General features: G+C 36.0%; 1 protein-coding gene across 1 annotated transcript in view; it reads right to left on the bottom strand.

The window, feature by feature from the left end:
- sorbs2a (sorbin and SH3 domain containing 2a) overlaps positions 1-25,643 on the bottom strand; it is a 99,039-nt gene that overhangs the window by 47,436 nt on the left and 25,960 nt on the right. The window lies entirely within an intron of this gene.

Here is a 25,643-nt window from a genome sequence, read left to right as displayed (position 1 = left end):
CTCCAGCATATTCACAAGGTCCTTTGCTGTTGTTCTGGGATTGATTTGCACTTTTTGCACCAAACTACGTTCGACTCAAGGAGACAGAATGTGTGTCCTTCCTGAGCGGTATTATGGCTGCGTGGTCCCATGGTGTTTATATTTGCGTACTATTGTTTGTACAGATGAACATGGTACCTTCAGGCATTTGGAAATTGCTCTCAAGGATGAACCAGACTTGTGGAGGTCCACAAATTTTTTTTCTGAGGTCTTGACTGATTTCTTTTTATTTTCCCATGATGTCATGCAAAGAGGCATTGAGTTTGAAGGTTGGCCTTAAAATACATCCACAGGTACACCTCCAATTAACTCCAATTAGCAAATTAGCCTATCAGAAGCTAACTGGCTAATTACCTAAAGGCTTGACATCATTTTCTGGAATTTTCCAAGCTGCCTAAAGGCACAGTTAATTTAGTGTATGTAAACTTTTGACCCACTGGAATTGTGATATAGTCATTTAAGAGTGAAACAATCTGTCTGTAAACAATTGTTGGAAAAATTACTTGTGTCATGCACAAAGTAGATGTCTTAAACGACTTGCCAAAACTATAGTTTGCTAATATGAAATCTGTGGAATGGTTAAAAAATGAGTTTTAATGACAATGGAGACATAGGTCTTAATGTGGATCAATGATGGATATCGCCTTGAAACTGTGTTGTCAATGTGTGTGTGAGAGAGTTGAGTACTTGACTTACTCTAACTGATAGCAGAAAGTCTCTGGTCAGGAATACACTGTTTGCCTGCTATGTGTCAATTTTACAGTGTATTACACACATATATTTCACTCTCTTACCACTATCTGTATTTGCAAACATGAAGCATAAGATGTGGAATGAGTGTGGTGAGATCTAATCATAGCATCTGTATCTGTCTATAGCTGAGTAATGTTGCCACAGACATGTTAACATTATAACAGACCGTATTTGTAACAGCTGAGGATTCCCAAACATACTACACACAACAACTAAAAACTTCTCTCTCATATTAACTGAGGTTAACAGGTAGCAGACATAATGTATTAGAGAATAACATACCCTTTAGTACATAAAAATAAGATGCAGTTGTGAAATACCCCTTTGCTACTGATAGATTTATAGTGTGCCAAGAGATGCATGTTACGCTCATGGGGTAAAAATGCTGTCAAAAATATTTGAGTCTCACTAGCTGAAGCCATTGCACCACTGTGGTCTTGCATGGTAAAATCAAGAAACGGATTAATTGGCCATATTAATTGGAATTTATTTTGCACTGTATATTGGATGTATGTAAATAGAATAGGGATGGGCAGATCGGAATAGTGATACTTCTTATAATGATGATGTATCAAGGGGATCAATCCTCATAAAAATATCGGTCCTAAGTATTTTATTAATATTAATGATTTTATTATTATTTTAATATGAAAATGAATCTGTATCATAAGTTTTGAAGTGGAAATGTTTTTACTTTGTTATTAAATAGTTGTATAGGATAGAAACTATTTCTTCATCCACTCATCTAAACAAGCAGAAGTGCTGAAAATCACAAGCAGTCACAGACAGCACTTATTCAAACAGAGAGAGCAGTGTATTTCAGTTCACTAGATAATGACCAATCTAAATGTAATGTTTATTACTGGCTAATAGGTTATTTGTTGTGTTTCATATAACTTCAAACTATAGAAGTTGCTATGATTTATCATGTTATGTATTTGTTGTTAATAAATAGAAATGATAATGCACATGCGATTTAGGTCTATTTAATGTTATGTTTTCTTTAATGCTTAATGGCAATAATGACTCATTTTATCCCCAGAAATCAGACGCCAAATGGGGTAAAATGTCTCGTCACGGATTTCCTCAAAATATGTCTCATCACATTTATTACCTGGCTATGTTCTTTGAAATTGTCCCCTATACCATAGTCAACATGAAATTAAAATTGACCCTATTTACTTTCTTATTTCATGGGCCTAGTCTAATTGTGCACAATTCATCAGAGCATTTTATTCAAAAGAAAATGAAATAAATTCATCTCTGAAATGCCTTTTTTTTTTTTTTTTTTTTTTTTTGTCTGACGTCAACAAGTGTCTTATTTTTCAAACCATCCCAACCTGGCTCCATTCTGATATGTAAAGGGGGTCAACACTGCTTTTTATCCTGGGTTATGAAGCCCAAATTGTGGTGCTAAAGGTGCAGTATAGTGTAATTTACTAACCGAAGGTAAGGTATGAACAGTGCGAAACATGTAACGAGATAATCCTGGATAATGTTAATCCCAACGCTTTGAGTGAACAATCTAAAGTGTGAACACTGCACTTTAAGCTGAAGTGTGTCACTTTTTTGTGTCAGAATTAGAGCTATCAGAAATAACGTGTTAACGCATGTGATTAATTAAAAAAGTTTAACGCATTCATTTTTCTTAATTGCAATTAATGCATTCAACGTTAATACAGCATAAACACTTGTCAAGACCTTTGTAATGTGTCCGCCTGGAGTCATTACGCTGACGCATACTTCACAACACGCACACAACAGCGCTTCCCTGTCAGTGATGAAATGTTGGAGAAAGGACCTCTTAGCGCTATTTGATGTACAAAACAAGCCCAGATGTGACTTGTGATAGAAATCAAGTATTTTTCAGCCTATGTAAGGTGTATTTAAATTACCACAGCAGCACGGCAAGTTTTAACTATCACCAAAAATGCAGAATGAGACATTTTTGTCTGCAAACGCTTTTCATGTGGAGTTCAAAGAGACGCTTGATGCTGACATTGATGCTCTGATGCGAATCATGAAAGCAGCTTCACGATTGCTGTAGGAAAGCGGATAGCCACACAGTCTACCGGCAGATTATTATTGTGGAGGATGAGTGTTTAAGAGATTTAATGCGCATTGCATTGAATATGCAACCTATGTGGAGACTAGTTTTTTCAATTAGTCAAACTCCCGCTTATTTTAAGTTATAAAAGGTTATAAAGCCCTGTTCTGGATAAGGATAACTTTGTATATTTGTGTGTTGGTCATGTCATGAAATCTGCAGTTACATGCAGAGAAACACATGTTATCTACTGACAAATCCCATGGCTTAATAAGCTGATGAAACACATTGAATTACTAAGGCCATTTGTTCCACAAATCATCTGAAAAAAACAAAACAAATATCTAGCAGTTAAGCCTGGTCAAACAATGGAGAATTACAGTATTCAAGGGGAAGTGTACACCCGTGTCAGCTAGTCTGTTACATAACCAGCTTAATTGCCTGTTAACACAAGCTGCAGATGGCATTGAATGTTTGTCACACTCGAGTGCACCCAGAGGGCTTTGCACTAATATTGCGAGAAACTAAACAGGAGCTCAAAACAGCAGCAGTAGATCACAATAAAACAGCTTAGCTGGAACTGAAAGAGAAACCTGATGCCATCCTGTATATCTTATATTACATTATTAAGTCTTAGAGTAATATTCTGGGTTGAATACAATTTCTGCGCCACTAGCATCACTACATAAAAATGGCAAAAATAATGCCTAGGTTTCCTGAACACTTCATAGGTGGTCCTGCCTCAAACTCACACCATTGGATAACTGTTTTGGGATATCAGCCAACAAATGCTTAGAGTATCTGTAATTTAAGCTGGGATATGTGAAAGTATCTTAACATAAAAAAAATGCACACTTTAATACATTATAAAATATTCTAACTGATTTGAAAACTGGATGGCCAATTCTTTGATCATAAAGGCTAGTTTATCTAAACTGTACGATTGCCAAGTAAAATTAAATATATAAATAAGATAATTAATTTGACATAATGCACTCAATTACGGTCTCTTAAAAGTGCTGTAAGCGATTTTTTCATGGGAAAGTATGCAATTTTTTTTTCTACTCCCTTAAAGATATTAATGAAATAAGTGTCCTGAGATATTTCACCGGTCCCTGTGACAGCTTTAGACTTTGTAAATAGCAGACAAAAATGTGTCTCAGACCGCAGACATTGACATTTTCACCTGTCAGTCATTTTGCTGGTTCTTGTTTGAAGAGAATCATTGAGGCTATGATTCATAATGTTTGTCATTTGAGGGCGCTATTGTGCCACTGTTGAATTTGACAGCCACAGGAACAACAATACTGCTGTTTTGCTGGGTTTTTGTCTCAAAATTATCTTTGGAGGGCAGAGTTTTGAGATTAGGGGGCGTGGTTAATTCAACAGCTCAGTCATGTGAAAGCTTCAGCATGCTAAAATCTCTTACAGCACCTTTAAGCTCTCTCTTCCACAAACACTCACACTTTACATGCATACATTTTTGTAGACAGTCTATGGAATGTCGGAGCCATAGATCAGCATGCAGTGAGGTATATGGGATAGATTTTCAAAGGGGAGACCGGTGGCATCATAACAGCTGCACACGTACATAGGCATGTGATGAACCATATATTTGTATGAAGTTCAGATCTGATGTGTTAATTAGATAAAGCAGAGATGTCAAGACCTCTTGTATGATCACATTAGGGATGCAAGTAAATACACTCCCGAATGTGTATAACAGCTTGTGTATTGTCTCTCTCTAGGGATTGTTCTCATTTTGTGAAGAAGTGAAGTAGGAAGACAAGGGAGGGTTGCAGGGGAGTACAGGAATATGAGAGGAGTGAAGACAATCTCAAATCATGAAATCCATCATAAACTGTGTCTCCTACACAGTCCGTGCTCATGAAAATAGTGTGTCTGCACGAAACTGATCTGACAGCTGATTCAATGCAGATCAGACAACGATGAGAACATTTGTACAGTACCACATGACAAAGAATATTTAATTTGACAGCACTGCTGATTTATTTGCTATTTATACATTAACAGGCATAAATCAATCTCTCAAACCATGCATTTAAAATTATTCAAAAGTATTTAAGAGTATTAGGGAGCATTTGTAAGTATTTGTAATCAGCTAGACTACCACTCATCTGTTTGTGGCTTGCCTGGCAGAAAAACATGACCTCTTATTACATTTCATTGCTAATCAAGATGTTCACTCATGATTTATGTGAACGGAAATAAAAGTCATCATTGTTTTAGCAACTATAGCATTAATTTTACCAGGAAACTGCTGTGAAATCTACAACGAGCCACGTAAAAATAATTTTGCACAAATTTAGTTACAGTAACATGTTTTTTTCCTCTGTCCTCCTTCTAAAAACTGATTAGAACTGGAATTCCTGAAACCTTCGCAACAATCCCATAGCCGTAAATTTTGTTGTAAAAAGACCCTTTAGATGGAAAATGTATTAATTCAATTTGCATTATGAATTATGATCAAATGTAATGCAAAAGGGACTCTACAGAAAGAAAGAAAAAAGCCTTAAAAATATGTGATATAGAACTGCACTTTGCAAAGAAAAACTAATGTGATTACATTGCTAATGTAGACAAAAAAACATACAGATGAGGCATCCTACACATAATGAAAAAGCATTTAAAGCACTGCCATTCTGAATAGAAACAGGATGGTAATGTATTTGGGCAAACATGGCCTGTATTGATGGTATTTTCCTACGAGAAGTTATAAATGGCTCTTAATAGGCTGTGACACTTCATCATCTTTATATGACTTTATTTGTCAAATAACAGCTGTTGAGTTAAATGTAAAACGGTTATAGACAACAAATAGTCTGTGTGTATGAGTGTGTGTGTGTGTGTGTGTGTGTAAGCATAAATAAAATTGCTCTGAAAAGGCCACCATCGACTGCCAGCAAACTGCACATAAAGAATTAGATTTAGAATATGTTTAAACACCCATGACAGATTTAAAGTCGGAGAGAATTCAAGTCAGCTAAATAAATCTAGTCTATATTACTTGATGATAAATCTACAAAACAGGGGAGGGCAGTATCAAGCTTCTGCTTGAACATCAAAATGAATGTTGATGTTTAGTCTGATTTGCAATTCCCAAGTCTTTGGGGAGTCTAAAATGATATATAAAGCTAGTGGGAGGGAGAAGAAGAAGCTATGAGAGGCTGTTTTGCTGCTGTGTATATGTGTGTGTGTGTGTGTTTGTGCCATTAGAGGTGTGTGAGGGCTGTGTGGTTTTCTAAAGTTGTGTCGGTTTATACTCAGGTTGTAATTAGGCTTCTATTGGAATTTAATTGGGCAAGTGTGTGTGTGTTGGGTGGGGGGGGGGCAGGTTTAAGTGGTTTACGAGGACTTTTTTTTAGGTTATAAACTGGTAATTACAAGGGTATTATGCTATAAATGTGGTTTATGAGGATATTTCTAGTGTCCCCATAATTCAAATCGCTTAACTACATACTAAACTATGTTTTATTGAAAATGTAAAAATGCAGAATGTTTTTTGTGAGGGTTAGGTTTAGGGGTAGGGTTAGAGGATAGAATCTATAGTTCGTACAGTATAAAATCATTATGTCTATGGAGAGTCCTCATAATGATAGCTGTGTGTGTGTGTGTGTGTGTGTGTGTCTGTCTGTGTATTACTGTGTGTGTGAGAGAGAGAAAGAGAGAGTCTAACACCAACACTCCAAAACCTAGAGAGCAGCATTTTAAATCCTGACCCAAAGACAGTTTCAAAAGGTAGGCAGCACAATTATAATAATTATAATATAAATTATTAATAATCATAATCAATAAGCATGATATTTAAAGGAATATTATAATATCAGCTTTAATACAAGTTAATCTCAATCAACAGCATTTGTGGCATAATATTGATTACCACAAAAATCAACTACTTTAAAAAAAAGCTTGGTTACAGTGAGGTACTTACAATGGAAGCAAATAAGGCCAATGTTTTGAGTGTTTAAAGACAGAAATGTGATGCTTGTAATTTTATTGAAAAAAACAAAAAACACTTGCATTTATTATTTTGTTAAAACTTGCGTATTAAGCTTTAAAGTTGTTTAAATAGTTGTTTTTTTACAGTTGTTTTAGGGTTTTGGGGTTTACAGCGTTATGATGGCATGGCAACTAAGTTGTAACATTGGATATAACTTTACACAGAAAAGGTTAGCAATTTGATCACACTAAAATCATGTTAACATATTGTTTATGTCTAGTGGCAATACTTTTGGAACAGTGAGTATTTTAATGTTTACGGATTGACCCCATTCACTTCCATTGTAAGTGCCTCACTGTAACCCAGATTTTTTCTTTTTCTTTTTTTTAAAGAAAAGGAGGGACCAGTCTAAATAATTTTTATGGTAAACAACAATATGCCACACATGCTATCAATTCAGCTTAACTTGTATTAAACGAGGAATATTCCTTTTATAATTATATATAATATATAATTATATAATCCTTCACGGAGAAGACAAAAGAGAAATGTTAAGTATAAATCTTCTTCATATAAATATTTACATATAGACAATTTCAAGGACTGTTCGCTGGTGACGTCAAGTGACATCATTGTTCCATGAACATTTCCTGCTTGTCAAAACAGAGACTATTTAGCAGAGACGGGCCACTTCTATTAAAATGAATGGGAGAGATTGGAATGGTCAACCGCCTTACAGGTAAAATAGCCAATCACCTTTTAGATACAGAAATTGCCTGTCAATCAACTTTAGAACACCCATGCACATTAGCTATACAAGATGGTATAATTGCATTTATAGCGTAATCTGAGGTAAAGAAACACAGTTTATTATACCAGTTGTAACGGAACAACATGCCCTTCCCTTGGATCATTTTCGCCCTGCCTCATGTGATGGGGTTTGCGTGATCCAAATGAAGAGCCTCGTCACCGCTGCCTTTAAATACCGAGCGCACCTCTCCTCAGGAGATCGGTTTCTACCTGATGGCGTCTTTACAGGTCCAGGAACAGAGCGGGGAGTGTCCGGTGCAAGTTAGATGCGTCGCCGGACCTGAACCCCGGAACCCCGGCGTGAGTTGGAGTATGCGTCAGTTTGAAAAGTTATGGTTCAAAAGCCAGCTCGCTATTCTGGGGGCCTTGGTTGCGTATTGTTACTAATTTTAGGTGGGCATACACAAAATCCTTGAAGAATAAGTGGGCATACGGCATATACTTGTGTATGCGCTAGACTACACTACTGACATCAGTCATTTATGAGGTCACTTATCAGTCACACCATTTCAGTTCGATGCTGCCATAGAAGGCAACTTTGCCTATGTAGGCAGTGGAAAGTGAGGCAGCTCAATGGTTATGGAAAGGGCCTAAATCTTCTATGTACTTGCTTTAATGCTCTTGCCTCCTCTATCCCTGCCCAAACCATAGAGCCTCCCTCAGTCAGAGTCGCTGATTCATTAGTGGCTTCAGCTGTACGCCACAGACCACATTCTATTTCCTATTAGTTCAGTGAACTGTCTGGCACAGGTCACAACATGTAAACTGTATTAATGTTTTGAATGAAATATACCAGTCTGAAAACGGAAGACAGAGAACAGAACATTAAAAAATGGCTCAGAAATAAGAGCGCAGTGCAAATTCTTGGGGATGTCAGTTATCATGATAAAATGGCACTTTCATACTGTACACATATTTCAAACATGTCTTTTCCAGCTGACATTGTCACACAGGACAAAATCTCATCAGGTTGCATTCAATAGGGTCTGGTGGAAAGTGCATAGTAAGAATGAAGGATGCTATTGTTTTCTAAGTGTTTTGGTATTGTATCACACATCCGTTCTTTTTACCCCAAAACGTTTCCTCTCATCTTGACCATGTGCTGCTTAGGTGATGAATGTGACAAAACTCTTTTAAAACAATTTTGTTAACTCAGCCACTGCCTAGTTACAATAAAAGCATGCAAACTACATTTAACCTTGTGCGACCCTGCGTCCACATGCGTGGACGTTGTATTTTGGCTTTGCTATACACAACGCATAATTATAATTAATTTAAACTGACTGAATACTGTTCACAGGACTCTAGACTGTTATTTAAGGGTTAAACTTCTGCTGCACCGAGTCACGTGACACAACAACATGACTGATTTCTGTGAAGAGCTTCTACGGGTGCAGAGCCAACAAAAGTGCCTCTTGTAAGAAACCTCTTTAATTATTTTCTTTGAGACCTGTTTGGGAGTAAAGAGTAGCATCTCTAGTTTTGTTTGATACCCGCTTTAAAAAAATACATACAATTTCCATGCATCAGTGCACTGATAAACATGATGTCCACATACAATATGTGGATTTTGGGACATTATACTCCAAATGTTGAAAAAAAAACATGTTAGTTATTTTGAATTACTTTTAACATTAACACATCTGTGGCTCATTTTACTTCATATTAATACAAATTGTGTTATTTTATTTTGTTATCACTGTACAATATGGTTGTATTCATTAACATTATTAAATGCATTCCTATGTTCACTGTGCATTTTCACACTGAGAATCAATGGGTTCATCCTCAGAGGAATTACGGGAGAAAATATTCTTGACTGTATCAGCAATAGTAACTAAGGTGAGCAAGGCTTTTTATTTAGTTTTTTACAGACTCAGCTTTTTATTTACAATCTCTTCCTCATTTTCTCTCAGAATGTAAAGTGACTGGATTCAGAAGTTGCTTTAACTGGAAATAACAAATTTTAAAACACTGATGGATAATTCCAAAATACTGTCCATCATTTTGACAGATAAAAAAAAAAAGAAAAGAAAAAAGAAATCTGAATTAAAGATGGTTAAAAGGAAAATGTATGCTTTATGTGTCCTCTCTCGCTCTCTCTGCCCACACACTGTGTGTGCATGATCTTATCCATGACACAGTGAGGAAAAATGCATCTTTAAATGCAAAAATAGTGCAAAAGTAACAAATAATGGATAAAATTATTTTTAAAATATAATGATTATTTGTAGCAAAATCTCTGATTGGAGCGCACATTCCCTATTTGCATAACTGTGATGGAAACGATACCCACTAAATTTCTACTGGTTGACACATTTCTATCAATATATCATTTTAACTGGTATGCTTGATCCTGAGCCTAAACATGGAATAAGAATAAAACGTAATACACACGTTGAGAAAAAGTTATATAAAAATAAAATAAAAAGAATAGTATAGCATAAAAATCAGGAGAACAGGTATTAAGGGCATGACTTCAGCAAACTGAAAAAGCAGAGAACATGAAATGATCCAAATCATTACTGAATTTATTTTCCTTTAATTTTAGTCTCAAAGGCAGATCTCAGTGTACCCATGATCAACCAATGCCTACATTGTGTATATAAAACAAGAAAATAAAAGAAAAATGAATATCTAATCTGAACTAAAAGACTCTGCTATCTATCTTTTCCTAAACTCAGGGCGCCCCTGTCTGAGTGGAGAGACCAACAAGGTTTTCCCATTCAAAGTCTGCAGACTATTATTTGTGTCATCCTTCTGCGGATGACTCCGATGTCACAAGGACATCCTCACATTCTAATCAAGATACCACTACATCCGGGTGTGATATCTAGCCACTGCTAGATTCTTAATAAAGACTCCAAGTGAGGACTAGAACATAAGTGTGGACTGTCAGAACCACTCCCGCCAACTCTCGGTACAGAGTGCGGGATATTTTTGTGGGTTGATCAAGTTTACACCGATAAAATTGCCCACATTCTTCCAAATAGATGCTGTAGGGGGTGACAGCTGCGTCCTTGATATGGATATTGAAGAATAAAAACTCAGAGTCAGGTTTTGCAATAATGAAATGAGAGAGAGTACTGATTGTTCTCTGTAGGCTCAAAAGGCATCACATGAGATAAAAATTAATTAAAATGAAAGAAAGACAAAAGCAAAATGATTCAGTGAAATCAATAAGTGCAGCACAATGCTCAGTCAGAAAATGCACAGCTAAAAAGAAGTGTTTTCAGTCTGGATTTAAATGTGACTACTGTTGGGGCACATCTAACCTCTTCTGGAAGCTGGTTCCAGCTGCAGGTGGCATAATAGCTAAAAGCTGCATAACACAGGTCAGAATTTGACTATCTAGAAAAATAATATAATTGTAATAATTATATTTTCAACACAAATGCTGAAAAGATGCAATAAAATGTCTAATCAAAGTCATTGTGTAATTTAAAAAATAAAATAATTAAAAAATAACCCAACATGGAAAGTGTGATATGTATAGGCTGAGATGAAAACTGTGTGTGACGTCACAAAGACGGGACATGGAAGCAGAGAGAGAAACATGTTTTGCTGATCGCGGAAGACAAATCTAAGAGTGGTGATTGTTGATTTTGATGCCGATGGTTGCTGATTGTGAACCTCTATAAAATCCGATGTGGATGGTAAATGCATACGAAACCCCCGGATTTGGTCAGGTTTTTTTTTTTGTGATTGGATCGAACCCTTCAAAAACCGAGATGGCAGGCCACCCAGCGAATGATTATTGATTAGAGAGGAGAAGAGAAGAAGAGATTCTATATTTCATCACCAGATTAGTGCTTTTCTACTGTGTTACAAGTGGAACCCATTCCATTCTGTTGGTAATTCTCATCGGTAGGATTGAAGTGATTCTTGCACTACTGATTATTGCACTACTACTTACTTCTTACACCCAATGACTATTACATCTACTTTGGATGCCACAAAAGTACATTCATTCACACACTATGTTTCTATGGACTGAGAATTTTATTTCATAGACTGTGAAATGTTATTGACCTGTTGTATTGTTTGAGAAGATGAACTGTTCTCTTACTGACTTGAACCTGGTTATTGTGATTCTGTATTTTCTGGTTATGGGTTAATATTTCCATAACAGAGATAAATAATACAATTGTGTGGAACAAATACAATCCAAAAGATTAACAAAAGCTCTAAATTAAGTTATAAAACTGCAAGTTAATACAATTCAAATACCCATAAAATCAATATAGAAAAAATTATTTAAACCTTAAACTATACAATTAAAATATAAAGATATAAATAAGTCAAATAATAAAAGATCTTAAAATAATATCTCGAGGTTATAAAAAGGAACTAAAAGGATCTAAAAAGGAACAAAACATTAATCTGTGTTTTTATTTTATTCTTACATTGTAATTTCATTTCACATACATTCATAAAATTTTCCAAGTATAATATAAATTGGTTCAAGACATTTCTCTAGTTGTGTGTGTTTATGTGTGCCATATCAGTCTTGCCCTCCGTAACGAACCTAGATAACTGGTCCATTACCTGGTGTTTTGAAGTAAAGTGGATACGCCAAGGTAAAAAGAGAAACTGTTACAGTAGTTGTTACAGCTGTCTCACCTTGTTTTGAGTGTTCGTCTGCACTCAGAAAAAATCCAGCTTGATAGGCTGGAATGCATAAATATTTTAAGAGGGGTTTTGAGAATTTGTCAGATTGCCAGTTTCTGAGACCAGCTAGACCAGCTTAAACCAGCTAAGGCCAGCAAACCATCTTAGGCTGGTATAAGCTGGTCTTTTCAGCATGGAAAGACACAAACATGACACATACATGTACTGTGAACACAGTCATGCTCAAGACACTTAATTGTATAAAGAAGACCTTTAAAAATAATATGTGATGGAGATAAGTTGACTGCTCTTTCTTAAAAGGGAAAGGACACGACATGTTAGGGCCACTATGGCTCACAGAATGTCACCACTTAAGAGTATGTCTGTGTGTGTGTGTGTGTGTGTGTGTGTTGTGTGTGTGTGTGTGTGTGCATGTCCCTATTTAAAGCTGTACAAGAAAAGAGCAGTAGATAAACTGCTTTAACCCTTTCCAGCCGGAGCGTTCAAATTTGGGTGCAATTATTCCCATGGTTCCTGTCTCAGTATCTTCGCCGTCCATCACCGATTTTACTTCTGAAAACTGCCAGATACTCATGACAATATAAGCTACAAGCACATATGATTGGTTAAGGGGTTACTGGGCATGGATAATAAATCGTCATCATCCATTTGCCTGGGTGGAGCCAGAGAGGATATCCCGGGAGATTACCTCCAGTGTTGGACTTACTGCATCAAATTGAAAACTGAGGCGATTTTTCGAGGTAAGACAAGTTATTTAACATGTGTTGTCAATATTGTCTATTGAAAGTCAAAACATTTTAGTTACGAAGCATTTATTTGTAGGAGTAACGCTAGTTATTTCTGGAAAAAATGACATGACCGTCGGCGTTCATCGGACAGGCAGCTAGCCTCTATTTTTGAGCAAATTTCTGTAAAACTTGCTAAATAAACATTAGCTAGCAATACTATGTATCAAGCTTTTAGCAAAATATCAAGAACTTTTTTGGCCAATTTTGTCGCTTGTGGAAGATAGTCAAACCTTTTTAGTTACGAAGCATTTATTTCCGCTAGCTATTTATTTTTCTGGAAAAAAAACGTGACTCGTTTTTATATAAAAGCTTTTTTGGCAGTTTCTGTGAAACTTGCTAAATAAACATTAACTAGCAATACTATGTACATTTTGAACTAAATATAATTAACTTTTTTTGCCAATTTTGTCGCTTGTGAAAAATCCGCCTGTAGTAATGTGAGGCAGGGAGCAGACACTGTCCAGACCTTTTTTTTTTTTTTTTGATGCTCTTCAGACCTGCCTGGAAACTGGCCTGCTAGTTAGATAAGTTATCTAGCTTGTTGATTTTCCCATGTAATAAAAAAAAAAATGGTAGATATCTTTCTATAATTTAGCAGATAGCCTTACCAATCCTGATTTTAGATTGTGTGTAGCTTCCTGCTCACAAGGAAGGTGTGAGAGGGATGTCTGCAGTTGGACATTCTGCTTAGTCTTCAAGCTTTGGTGACTATTCAGTGTATGGAAACACACTGCTGGGGTTGTGTGCTTTTTTCTGTTGTAGAGATGGATAGAGACTATGGCTCCCTGCTTTTGAGGGCATGAGCACACAGGAGGAAGATCTGCTGGACCGGGAGCTACTGCAGGGGGAACCTGATCCCCAGCCAATACCATCAACTGGGTATGTATGAATGTGTATGTATTGTTTGTTTCTATTTCTCATATGACTGATACTCACAGTAACACTAACACTGTTACTCTTATTATTTTGGGTATGGCTAGCCATTCTCGCACAGGTCCCAAGTCAGCTAGAAAGCATAAACGCTTCCCTGACTCTGTTTCTTATCCCTCGTACTCTGACATCGATTCACAGGTACCAAAACCTCTCCCATTTAAGCCTAGCAGTCCATTCGGTATTGACTTGGGTAGCGTGCATCAGGCTGTGCGGTCAACCTCCAATATGATGTTGCGAGAAATTGACTTTTTCATGCTGTTTTTTTACTCAGGCTGTAGTTGCTGAGATATGCAGCTTTACAAACCGTCAGGGGTGGTAGCTCGTCCTAAACTGTCCGTCATATTCCAGCTTCCAAGGAGCTTGGACGGAGGTGACCCCCAGTGAATTTTACAAATGGGTTTCTTGGGCCCACAAAATTATGTATATTATATACACTAAGTTTCCCTCTAGCTTGTAATTAAAATGGTTGAAAATGCAGTTGTCTGATGAAGTATAGTGGCCAGAGAATATGTTTGTAAAAATTGCTGTGTGAAATCATATTGATAAAGGATGATAAGCCTTAAATAATCATACATATATTTATATCATTTGAAAGCCCTAGGTCTTCTCTTCAATATGGTATATACAGTTCAGGTGTGTGATGTTATATGAATATGAATGTAATATGAATATGGATATGAATATCATATTCTGGTACAGAATGTAATTTTCAGAATTTTGGGCTCAGGCTTTAAAGGGTTAACTACCAGACTCACCTATCTGTACTCATGGTTTTCACTCTGTAATAAGTTAGGAACAAAGTGGAAGCTATTCCTGGAAGGTTTAGTCTACCTTTAAATTCACAACAATTTGATTTTGCTTAAATACATTTTGCATGGATAGTTCACCCAAAAGTAAAATTATGTCTTAATATCCTCATTTAGTTCCAAACCTGTGTGACTTCCCTTTTTCTGTGGAACACAAAAGAAGATTTAATGTGGACTATCAGCCTCAGTCATTCTCTGCATCCCTCTGACACTGCCAGCCAAACTCACGAGCCAACCAAATAAGGAAGAATCTGTTTGGTTTTTGGAGCAAGCTTCTGAAACAGTGCCAAGATTTTTGCTTGGTACATTTTTGTAGGATATTTGTCAAAGCCAAAGCCTCATTCATTGAAAACTTTGTGCCAAGGATTAAAGAGGGAGTTTGAGGGACTCTGGATTGTTAAATACCAGGCTTGGTTTCTCAACTGACCACAGATATTCTGGTTAACTACACCAGGCACTTTTGTTTCCCCTGAGCTTTGCCCTTATGATCTCCAAAACAAAACAAGACCATAAAGGCTAATGAAACACTGCTGCCCCAAAAGAGTTTTTTTTAGATTAAATGAAAATCTACAGTCTTTACTGCTGCTGCCCTAAATTGATACATGAGAAGGAATAAAGCAATAAGCCACTCGAGGCCATGAGTTTCAGTTATTTTACCATTGTTAAGGGATGTTGTTAGGCATGACAATAAAAATAAATTACTTCTGATTGAATATCCTTTCTTAGGGCTGTCAATTTAAAATTCGAATTTCGAATATTCGTCGAATTTAAGAAAAAAAATGCACATTCGAATGCTAAAACTGTGTATTCTAATTTTGGATTTGTGCCAAGTACTGATGATGACTTCAGATCGATCGCATTATTGCACTAAAAAAGGCTAGACACAGCGCAACAAATGCATTTTAACAGAAAGCAGGTGTCTCAAGATGCTTTTTAAATTTCTTTTTAATTAGACACAGCATTTAAAAAACAGCACTCCTGCATGAGACGCTGAATAAACAAAAACAAAGCGAAACAAATGTGTTCGTCTTCCGTGCATTTTCATTGAAAAACAAATTGATGGGTTCAAAAGCGTTCGGTGTGAACAGCCCCTTACAGTTGGTGGAGGTTTTTGGCAATTGCGTCTTGCTCTCTTAATAAGTGTTTCTCAGATTAAGCAATGAGTTTTTAAATGCTTTGTCAGGAAAGGAGTTCAACTTGGAGATTCTCGCATTCTGTTCCATTCTGTTGTGTTCCATCTGTTTAAAAAGTCCCTGGCCTGGGCTCATAGTCTGAGCTGTTTCACCACCGAGTTCGGCCAAATACTACTGCTATCTGTGAATATTGCTATCCTGTATACACTGTAATGAATAAAAAACAATGTGGTATTTTGCTGTTATTATGAAGTTTGAGTCAGGGGTAGTATACTGTGGCATCATGGTAAATGTAACAACATGTGAACTGTCTATTGAAGCGTCCGGTTTCCGGTTGACTAGCGGAAATGCGTTTTGTGTGTAGCCAGTCACTGCTTGCTTACGTGTCATGCGGTTAGTTTCTTGCTTTTTAAATGTTGTAAAATGTCTCCAAAATTTCCCAGACATTGTGTACAGTTAATGGTTATCCTAATAATCAAGCAAAACTAATGTTTTGTCTAAAATAGCAATGTTATGATCAGAAACCACTCACAAAGCACAGCGCTCCTGTTCCAGATGCTGCTTCTTCCATCGGCTGCCTACATTGACTTGAACATCTGTTTTAAAAAGCTTTGAAATAACTTTTCACTTTATTGGCAAGAAGTCAACAGCAGGGATTACTTATATTATCCACCATTACGTCCGGCTACGATAGACGTCCAGAAACGGAGCGCAATTAATTACATATAAACGATAGCATTATTGTGCTAACAGATGTGTGTACATGTGCTGAAAGTTCATTAGAAATGTTGAGAGTTTGTTCATTTCTATACAGTGTTGGCCTTTGTGAATGCTTCACATGTTTTGAAATGGCATTATTGCTGAGTATGAAAAGGAACAGTTTTTCCTGAACTGTCTGTGAGTAGTGATGATGTTTTCAGTTGTTTTCATGCTGTGATGCTAAATGGATAAATTCTACAGTGGAAGCCCATAAATATTAGATATGTACAGTAGTGAGATGTTTTATCTCGTTTGAAATTAACTGTATTCTGATTTTCCTATTTCCTGCATTTTTCCTGCCTGCAGTTCACTTTCTTTTGAGTGTCTTTGCAGAATGTGCTTGTTTTGGAATGAACCGCCACATCCTCACACGGTTCTACACCAGCACTGTAGAGAGCATCCTGACTGGCTGCATCTCCAGTGCAATAGCACTGCCCACAACCGCAAAGCACTGCAAAGGGTGGTGCGAACTGCCAGACACATCATCGGAGGTGAGCTTCCCTCCCTCCAGGAAATATATACAAGGCGGTGTGTGAAAAAAGCTCGGAGGATCATCAGAGACTCCAGCCACCCGAGCCATGGGCTGTTCTCACTGCTACCATCAGGTAGACGGTATCGCAGCATCAGGACCCGCACCAGCTGACTTCATGATAGCTTCTTCCCCCAAGCAATCAGACTTCTGAACTCTTGATCTCCCACGATCAAATACATCAGCACTGCACTTTATTGCCCTTACTCTTATATCTCACACCGGACTGTCATAAATTATAATAACTATCAAACGACAGCTGAATGTCAATACAGTACAATACTGTACATTCTATATATACTATATATACTTTTTTATATATTTTATTTTTATTGAATAATGTGTATCTATATAGTGCATATTGTATACTGTACAGTGTATGTTATTATTTGTATATTGTTGAGTGTAATTATGTGTATATCAGATGTTTAAATTGTGTTGTGTTAATTTGATGTTGTGTAAATTGGTACTGTCTCATCACTGTCACGACTGCTATGTTGATCGGAACTGCACCCAAGAATTTCACACACCATTGCACTTGTGTATATGGCTGTGTGACAAAGTGATTTGATTTGATTTGATTTTCCCTTAAGGGGAAGAGGTGATTTGGAAAACAGTGTGGGCATTAATTCAGTATCAATTAAATGTATTTGTACAGTTAATAATACATACTATTTTATAGTTGCTTTACAGAGAACATTAAACTTTTGTGTACAATGTTTATAATGTATGTGCAAATAAATATGTTTATTTGTATTGCATGTAGTTATTTTTGTATGGTACAGTTTATTGTGTGGCTGTTAAGACATTGTTATTTCCTACAAAAGTACAATAAATTCAATCTTTCAACAGGATCAGTTGTTCAGTCAACACTAAAACATTTCACATAGGTTAAAGCATTTCGATACAGATATTATATATGTAAATTAACAATTATAAAGCTAGATTGAGCTTACTACACAGTCATCTCCCACAAAGTAAATGTACAGTACTGTGCAAAAGTTTTAGGCACTTGGGAAAAATGTTGCACTGTGAGTATGTCTTCAAAAATAATGCCATAAATAGTTTTCATTTATCAATTAACGTCATACAAAGTCCAGTAAACATAAAAAAGCTAAATCAATATTTGGTGTGACCACCTGTGCCTTCAAAATGGCACCAATTCTCCTAGGTACACCTGGACACAGTTTTTCTTGGTTGTTGGCAGATAAGATGTTCCAAGCTTCTTGGATAATTTGCCACAGTTCTTCTATTTCGGCTGTCTCAATTGCTTCTGTCTCTTCTTGTAATCCCAGACTGACTCAATATTCAGTGGGGGGCTCTGTGGGGACCATGCCATCTGTTGTAGGGCTCCTTGTTCTTCTATTCTATTCTATTTGCATAATAAATGTTTGGGAGTCTAAAATGTATATTTCCTATTTACACACTAAAGCTGAAAATATAAATAACCATCTTAAGACAAATGTTTTTTCGAAGCATCTTGTGTGCCTAAGACTTTTGCACAGTACTGTATTTTATCCAAAAACAGCAGCATGGCAGTATCATCGCCTGAGTCCTGTAATACACGAGCATACTGCTGTCTGGACCTCCCCTGTATCTGCAGTAACTACATAATCTCGGTACAACAAACTCTTCAGGTTCTGACTAGACCCAATATATGCTTTAAAATAAACATAATTATCTACAGTTCTCAAAACATGTCCAACTACATAGCTTTTCAGGTTAGTCTGCTCAGGTTCTTTCAACGATGAATAAAGACTCAACAAAATAAATTAAATGCTTCTACTTGTGATATTTGGCCGTCATCTTAAAATCCATAATCATTAACAGATAGGTGGGGAAGAACAATATTGCCTCACTATAATTCTGTGATCATTTGTTCTAAAGTTTCTGTCATTTTTAATGATGCGTAAGTACATAACATAACGATTGTTTACGCTTAACCCGAAGTTCCGCCCATATCGCCCGCAAAGTGTCATGGGACTCAGGAATATTGTGGATATGATAATTTTTTTTATTTATTATGTAATAATAATAATAATAATAATAATTAAAATGGACAATTCTATTTTTCAATAGCCTTACTGTATTTGTTTACAAGAAATGTAGCAACATGGCGCATTAATGTGGAATTGATGTGCTGTCACAGCAGTGTATCTCTGATTATTTACAATGGCTTTGATTTGAATATGGCTAATCCTGTTAAATGTTAGCAAAGGAATGATCTATTGTACAGTGGAATAGAATAGAATAGAATGAAAAAATGTCAGCCTAATACATTTGCTTCATGTGGTAACATCTATATTTACTGGTTTGATTCAAGTCAAAAATATTATTTAACGTCACTGAATCAACCTAAATACATTTGGTTACACCAAAAAAAAAAAAAAAAAAAAATATATATATATATATATATATATATATATATATATATATATATATATATATATATATATATATATATATATATATATATATATTTTTTTTTTTTTTTTTTTTTAAGGGTTAGATGAAGTCAAAATAGCTCCTTAATGTAACAATTGCACATTACCACTTTTTACAGCATAGAAAAGAATAGATCTGTTCAGTGCTTAATGTTATTTTCAACTACATATTATTACACACACACACGCATATACTATATAACACATAGCAGGGACCCTTGAAGCCACTGTACTGTTGACTAATTGGATTATGTAATGCAGCATCTCCTCTGAGCATGTAGGCTCCGATGACATATTCACAACGACAACCTGTTATTCCTCACTGAGCCGACAAAATATTCATGCCTTGGAGAAAAAATTATGATTTGAGAAGAGAGAAAGTAGAGTGCTTGGGAAGAGTGAAAACATATGGGACATCAAAATATAGACAAAGAAAGAAATAATAGCCTTTGGAAAATCTAATTTGATGACATCACAGTGAACAAATGGATCATGCGGTACAAGGGAGAGAAATAAAAAGTAGTTTAGCAGCAAAAAAAGAGGATTAAAAAAGGGTGAGAGACAGAGGGTGATTAAACAGAAAAAACTGCGAGGCAACACAGACAGATATGAGAAATTCTGAGAGCTTGTTAGGCATGAAGCATTGTGTAAGATGAATGTGCTGCTTCAGGGAAGGGTATTAACATGGAGCAACATACTCACACACCACAGCGTAAACTTCATTAAGGCTCAGTTCTAATTGGACTAATTGCCGTGGACACCATAAAAGACAATAAAAGCTTAGCTCAAGAAAGGAACCTGAACAATGTCTTTCTCTCATATACACACCAGACAGATACAAACAGAACACCAGCCTCATCAAATATGTAGACTGGTGATAAGAGCTCACTCACTCTAACACAATAAACTCTTAATGTTTATAGAGCTTTTTTCTACCAATTTTAAATAAATATATAAACGAAAATGAAAACCCCATTAACAATTTCATTTCCGCAAAGTGTCTTCAAAGTACAGTATGTGCTAAAATTAAAAATACAACTAAATGACTAGTAATTTTTACGAAGACATTGCAACGTCCCTCTCAAATTAAAAACTTAAATGCAGACACTGTTTTTCCTTTTCACCATTGCATTTATTTATTTAGAAATGGCAGAAATTAAGCTAAATTTTCACCAATTGTACTGTATAATACACATCTGCAGTATGCTCACAAGTCAATTATAAAAAAATAAATAAATAAATAAAACTATTCAATTAAATTAAATTAGTAATAAAAGTAGAAAGTCCACTGCAAGAGGCACTCACTATTTCCAATAGAAAATACATTAAAGGAATATCACAGGTTCAATACAAGTTAAGCTCAATCGACAGCATTTAGCATAATGTTGATTACCACAACAAAAAAAGTTTCAATCATCCCTCCTTTTCTTTAAAAAAAAAAGCAAAAATCTAAGTTACAGTGAGCACTTACAATGAAAGTGAATGGGAGCGGAAATGTGAAGCTTATAATTTTATAAAAGCATTTACATTAATTCTTCTGTTAAAACTCATGTATTATTTGAGCTGTAAAGTTGTCTAAATCATAATTTTTGCAATCATTTTGGGGTTTTATGGTTTGCTGACATTACATTGTCATGGCAACGAAGTTGTAAAATTGGCTACAACTTTACACAGAAAAGGTTAGTAAGTGATTTTATCACACTAAAATCATGTTAATACACATATTGTTTATGTCTTGTAGCTATGTTTTTGAAATAGTATTTTAACATTTACAGATTGGCCCCATTCACTTCCATTGTAATTGCCACACTGTAACCCAGATTTTTGCTATATATATATATTTTGTTGTGGTCAATATTTGCCACAAATGCTGTCAATTGAGCTTAATTTGTATTGAACCCGGAAAATTGCTTTTAAAATTGTCACTGAATGAGTTAAATATGGTGACAGCACAACAACATCTGCTTTAATCTGACTGGCTCTGAAAACAAATAGGAAAACCAGCAGTGGCCTAAAGTGTGATTTCTTTCAAACTATTTATTAACCGTATCAGGATCAGTTCATAACAAATGGCATTTACTCTAAAACACTGTTACTCGCACAAGCCTTAATTTCTGCTTTGGCAAAAACGACACAAGAATGTCACATATTTGGCTGTACAGTTTATTACTTCCTCATTCATGTATTATTTACACAAACTGTCATTTAGACACTAACTTCAGACAAGAAAGTTAAAAGAGCCATGGGACAGCAGAGACCTCACAACACACATACTTCAATCACATAGACTATCATACAAAAATAGGGAAATTTGGGACTGCTTTGTAAATAAATTAATGTTCTTTTTTCCATTCTAACATTGTAAAAAGGTTTCATTTAGGGGTAGAGTTAGGGTGTGGGTTAGGGTTAGCCAAAAGTGTTTATAATTAGCTTTATATAAAAACAACAGAAATCCCTAGTATGTCCCTATTTAGATGGTAAGTAAACACGTGTGCGTGTGCATGTGTGTGCCTGCATGCCCTGTTCAGCCAGGTTTCAAAGTATTCCCAGACCACTGAAACTCAAACTCACTATTTTGCCATGCTCTCTTCTGAGGTCTTTGTTGTGGTGAAAGCCAGTGAGCTTAAACAAATCAAACACAAACACAAATGACGAAGAGAGGGAGAATGCTTATAAAGAGCCTGTACACCCATCCTCTCCCTCTCTCTTTCTATCTACTGTATCTCTTAGACAGAGTTACACTTGTTTTTTAAATTCAAAACAAGCCAGATGGATCTGCTACTGTACTTATCAGATACTGTAAATCATATATATATATATATATATTATATTAGAGAATTCCACCTGTTACTGTGAGACAGAAAGATGTAGTGTTAGATGTTGGGCGCAGGTGTGCACATATGGGTTGGTATGTGTATGAGACTTCACTTTCTATGTACTTTAGGGCTGATGGAGTCAAGGTGACATTCCAGAACATATTTGAGATAATAACCAAAGACACACATAAACTGCACAGTGGTACCAAAAAGAATGCAGACCTAATGTAAATGTTTTAACTTAACATGAACACTTACAAATTTACGAATGTCACTGTATTAACAAAATGTAAAAGCAAGTGGCATTCATTTACAGCACAAGCACACTTTAAGCAAAATATTTCACAAAAATAAGTTTGTACGTTTTTAAATGATAAAACAATAGAATGTCTGTTGTGAAAGACAAAAAAGTATTTAGACACTTCCTAGTTTTCAAACTAAGTGGAATATGTTCATATTCAGTGTAATGAGCTACACCAGTGGTTACTATGCTGGGGCACCTAAATAAAGGGGGACTGACTTCATACATCTAATAAAAACAACCTTGGGACCTATTAGGTTCAAAGTCATTGCAAACATGGCTAACAAAAGTATAAATTTAGTTCTGAGAGGAAAACAAAAAAGAAGAATGTTGGGCCTCATGTATTCAGATAGAAGACAAAGGCAGGCCTAACACAGTCGTAAAAACCTAACTCAAGCCCCCACATTCCAAGTCGTAAATCTTACTGATAAAAATCGCGCCAAAATCAAACAAAGGGAGTCCAAAAAAGACTACAAATCCCATGAAGCCTTGCTCACTAAAGGATCGAACTCTCAACTCCTATTGGATGAGGTACACAACAGAATGTCCCTCAAACATGACATCATCAGGAGTTGAAATACCTCTGAAATGCTTTCGGGATTTGCTTCCAGTGACTTTGTTCACCGATTATAGACGTAGTTTATTCACTGCTCTCAGGTGCAACCTCGTGGCACAAGGATGTAACGTCCGACTTGAAATCTCGCTGGACGAGCTGAGATTACTCTGTGTTCAACCGAACACTCTAACGGATCCGAAGGAGACCGCCGAGCAATTCGCATCTTCATCCGTTTGCCTACAGAAGTGAAGAGATTAAAGATTTATCTTCCATCTTCAATCAAGTCGACATTTCTGAGTTCTCTGCCAGCCCGCCGAGAATCAACAGCCGTACTGTCCGCCGACAGAGCGAGGAAACGGCCTCCCGTCATCACCCGAGCCTCAAGGAACCGGGTCAGAGTTAAAGAACGGAGGAAAACACATTCTACCTGTGTCCTCATGCGATTCAAGTAAGAGGTTTACATCTGGGCAGAGATAGAATATTATAGTGTGCTATTCTTGTGTTTCAAGGTTTTTGCTTGTACAGTTTACGGACCGCCATGCCCGCTCATTATTAATACTCAGGGTATTAATTATCACGATTTTGTTTTGCTGTATTGTGGTCCAACCAAATTGGACTGTTGTGCAATTTCGCCATCGCGGGTGAGACAGGTAAACTGAGTTCATCCATTAAATAGTCAAAGTACGCGGGACTGTTTACGAGCCATCCACCGCGTCTCTGAGCGATGAACTAAACAGCTGCTTTCTCTCCCACGATCGCGAAATCGGCTTTAGGGCTGTCACTTCTCTCTCTCTCTCTCTCTCTCTCTCGTACTAACCACACACACACACACACACACACACGCAGGCACGTGACCCCTCACAAACATTCTGGCACACATTTTGGCTCGTAGATAGCTTAAATGCTAAAGCCCAGCTTTGTCCCTAAGCTATCGTACAAGCGGATACACGCGGTAACTGGTAGACGCCATCTCCGCCCCCATTCGCGGTCATATTCCCTGGCCGGAAGTCTCGCGTGACATACTCTCCACGAGAGTCACGTCCGCCATTTTGTGTGTGTCCCTCCTTACACACACACACTGTCACACACACACCTTGTGTGTTATAGAATTATTTTTATTTCCATATCTAATCATATCACTGTTTAGTTTGTAGTTGTAAGTCGGAAGTTTATTGACTGCATTGTATTAATTATTAATTGATATTACTGCATAAATAAACTTTGTTTATATTACAAAGAGATGTGTTTTGGTTTGTTTTGCATATGCCTGTGTCATGCTGACGGGATGTCAGTGCTCGGATTCAAACCTTCATTCATTGTTTTTTTCCGGAAAATCGATATTCTTCGGATGTCGATTTTCCTAAGAAAACAATCTAATATTGAGACTGTTTTACTATTTGGTTATTAGTCCCTGATTTCAGGGTGGTGCCCCATCAATGTTAATCCTTATTAATATTCTATTGATTTTTGATAATTGATAATTATCTTTGATGATTGAATTTGAATGATCAATAAGCTAGTGTTAATTTTAATTAATGTTTCATCGATGTTAACAATTAACGATTATCTTTGATAATTGTAGATTTAAAGGATTTAAAAAAAGCTAACATTGATTCTCATCAATGTTCTATTGATCTCAATAATTAATAATTATCTTTGATAATTATTAATTATTGCTAATAACCAAACTTGCTTCTAAACATAGCACACTACATATACTGGAGCCCCATATGAGGTTTTAAGTTAGATTCAGTTGATTAATTTAAATATTAATTAATAACTACAGAAATAATTATTAATTATTTCTGATAGTAACACTGATCTAAACAACTAGTAAAGCCCTACAAGAAAAAAAAAAAAAAAAAGGCCTAGCATAATTTGTTTGCAGATGCCACTTGGTGTGATATTTTGTATCTTATGCAATGAAATTCATACATTTTGAAGTGTGCATTAAGTGTCCAAATAATTTTTGGGGACATAGTACAAGCAAACAGATACAAGAGATGACTGAAATCACGACGCTTTATCTCAACTCTCAACTTTTAGGCTACCAATGGGCCTCAATCATGAAATAGGAGCAGAACGAAATTCTGTGAAAATCACTCATAAAACCATTCTTTCATAAACTGTTACATTTAATTAAATGCAATTTACATAATAATTTTATGAAAAATATACATCAAAATGTTTGCTTTGGTTTCATTTTTTAATATATATATATATATATATATATATATATATATATATATATATATATATATATATATATATATATATATATATATATCTAGGCCTAATGGATACGAATGTCAGTCTCCATATGTTAAAATGAAAAT

The sequence above is a fragment of the Myxocyprinus asiaticus genome, chromosome 7, assembly GCF_019703515.2.
Source record: "Myxocyprinus asiaticus isolate MX2 ecotype Aquarium Trade chromosome 7, UBuf_Myxa_2, whole genome shotgun sequence".
NCBI classification, from domain to species: Eukaryota; Metazoa; Chordata; class Actinopteri; order Cypriniformes; family Catostomidae; genus Myxocyprinus; species Myxocyprinus asiaticus.
This window is presented reverse-complemented; position numbering and strand designations above follow the sequence as displayed.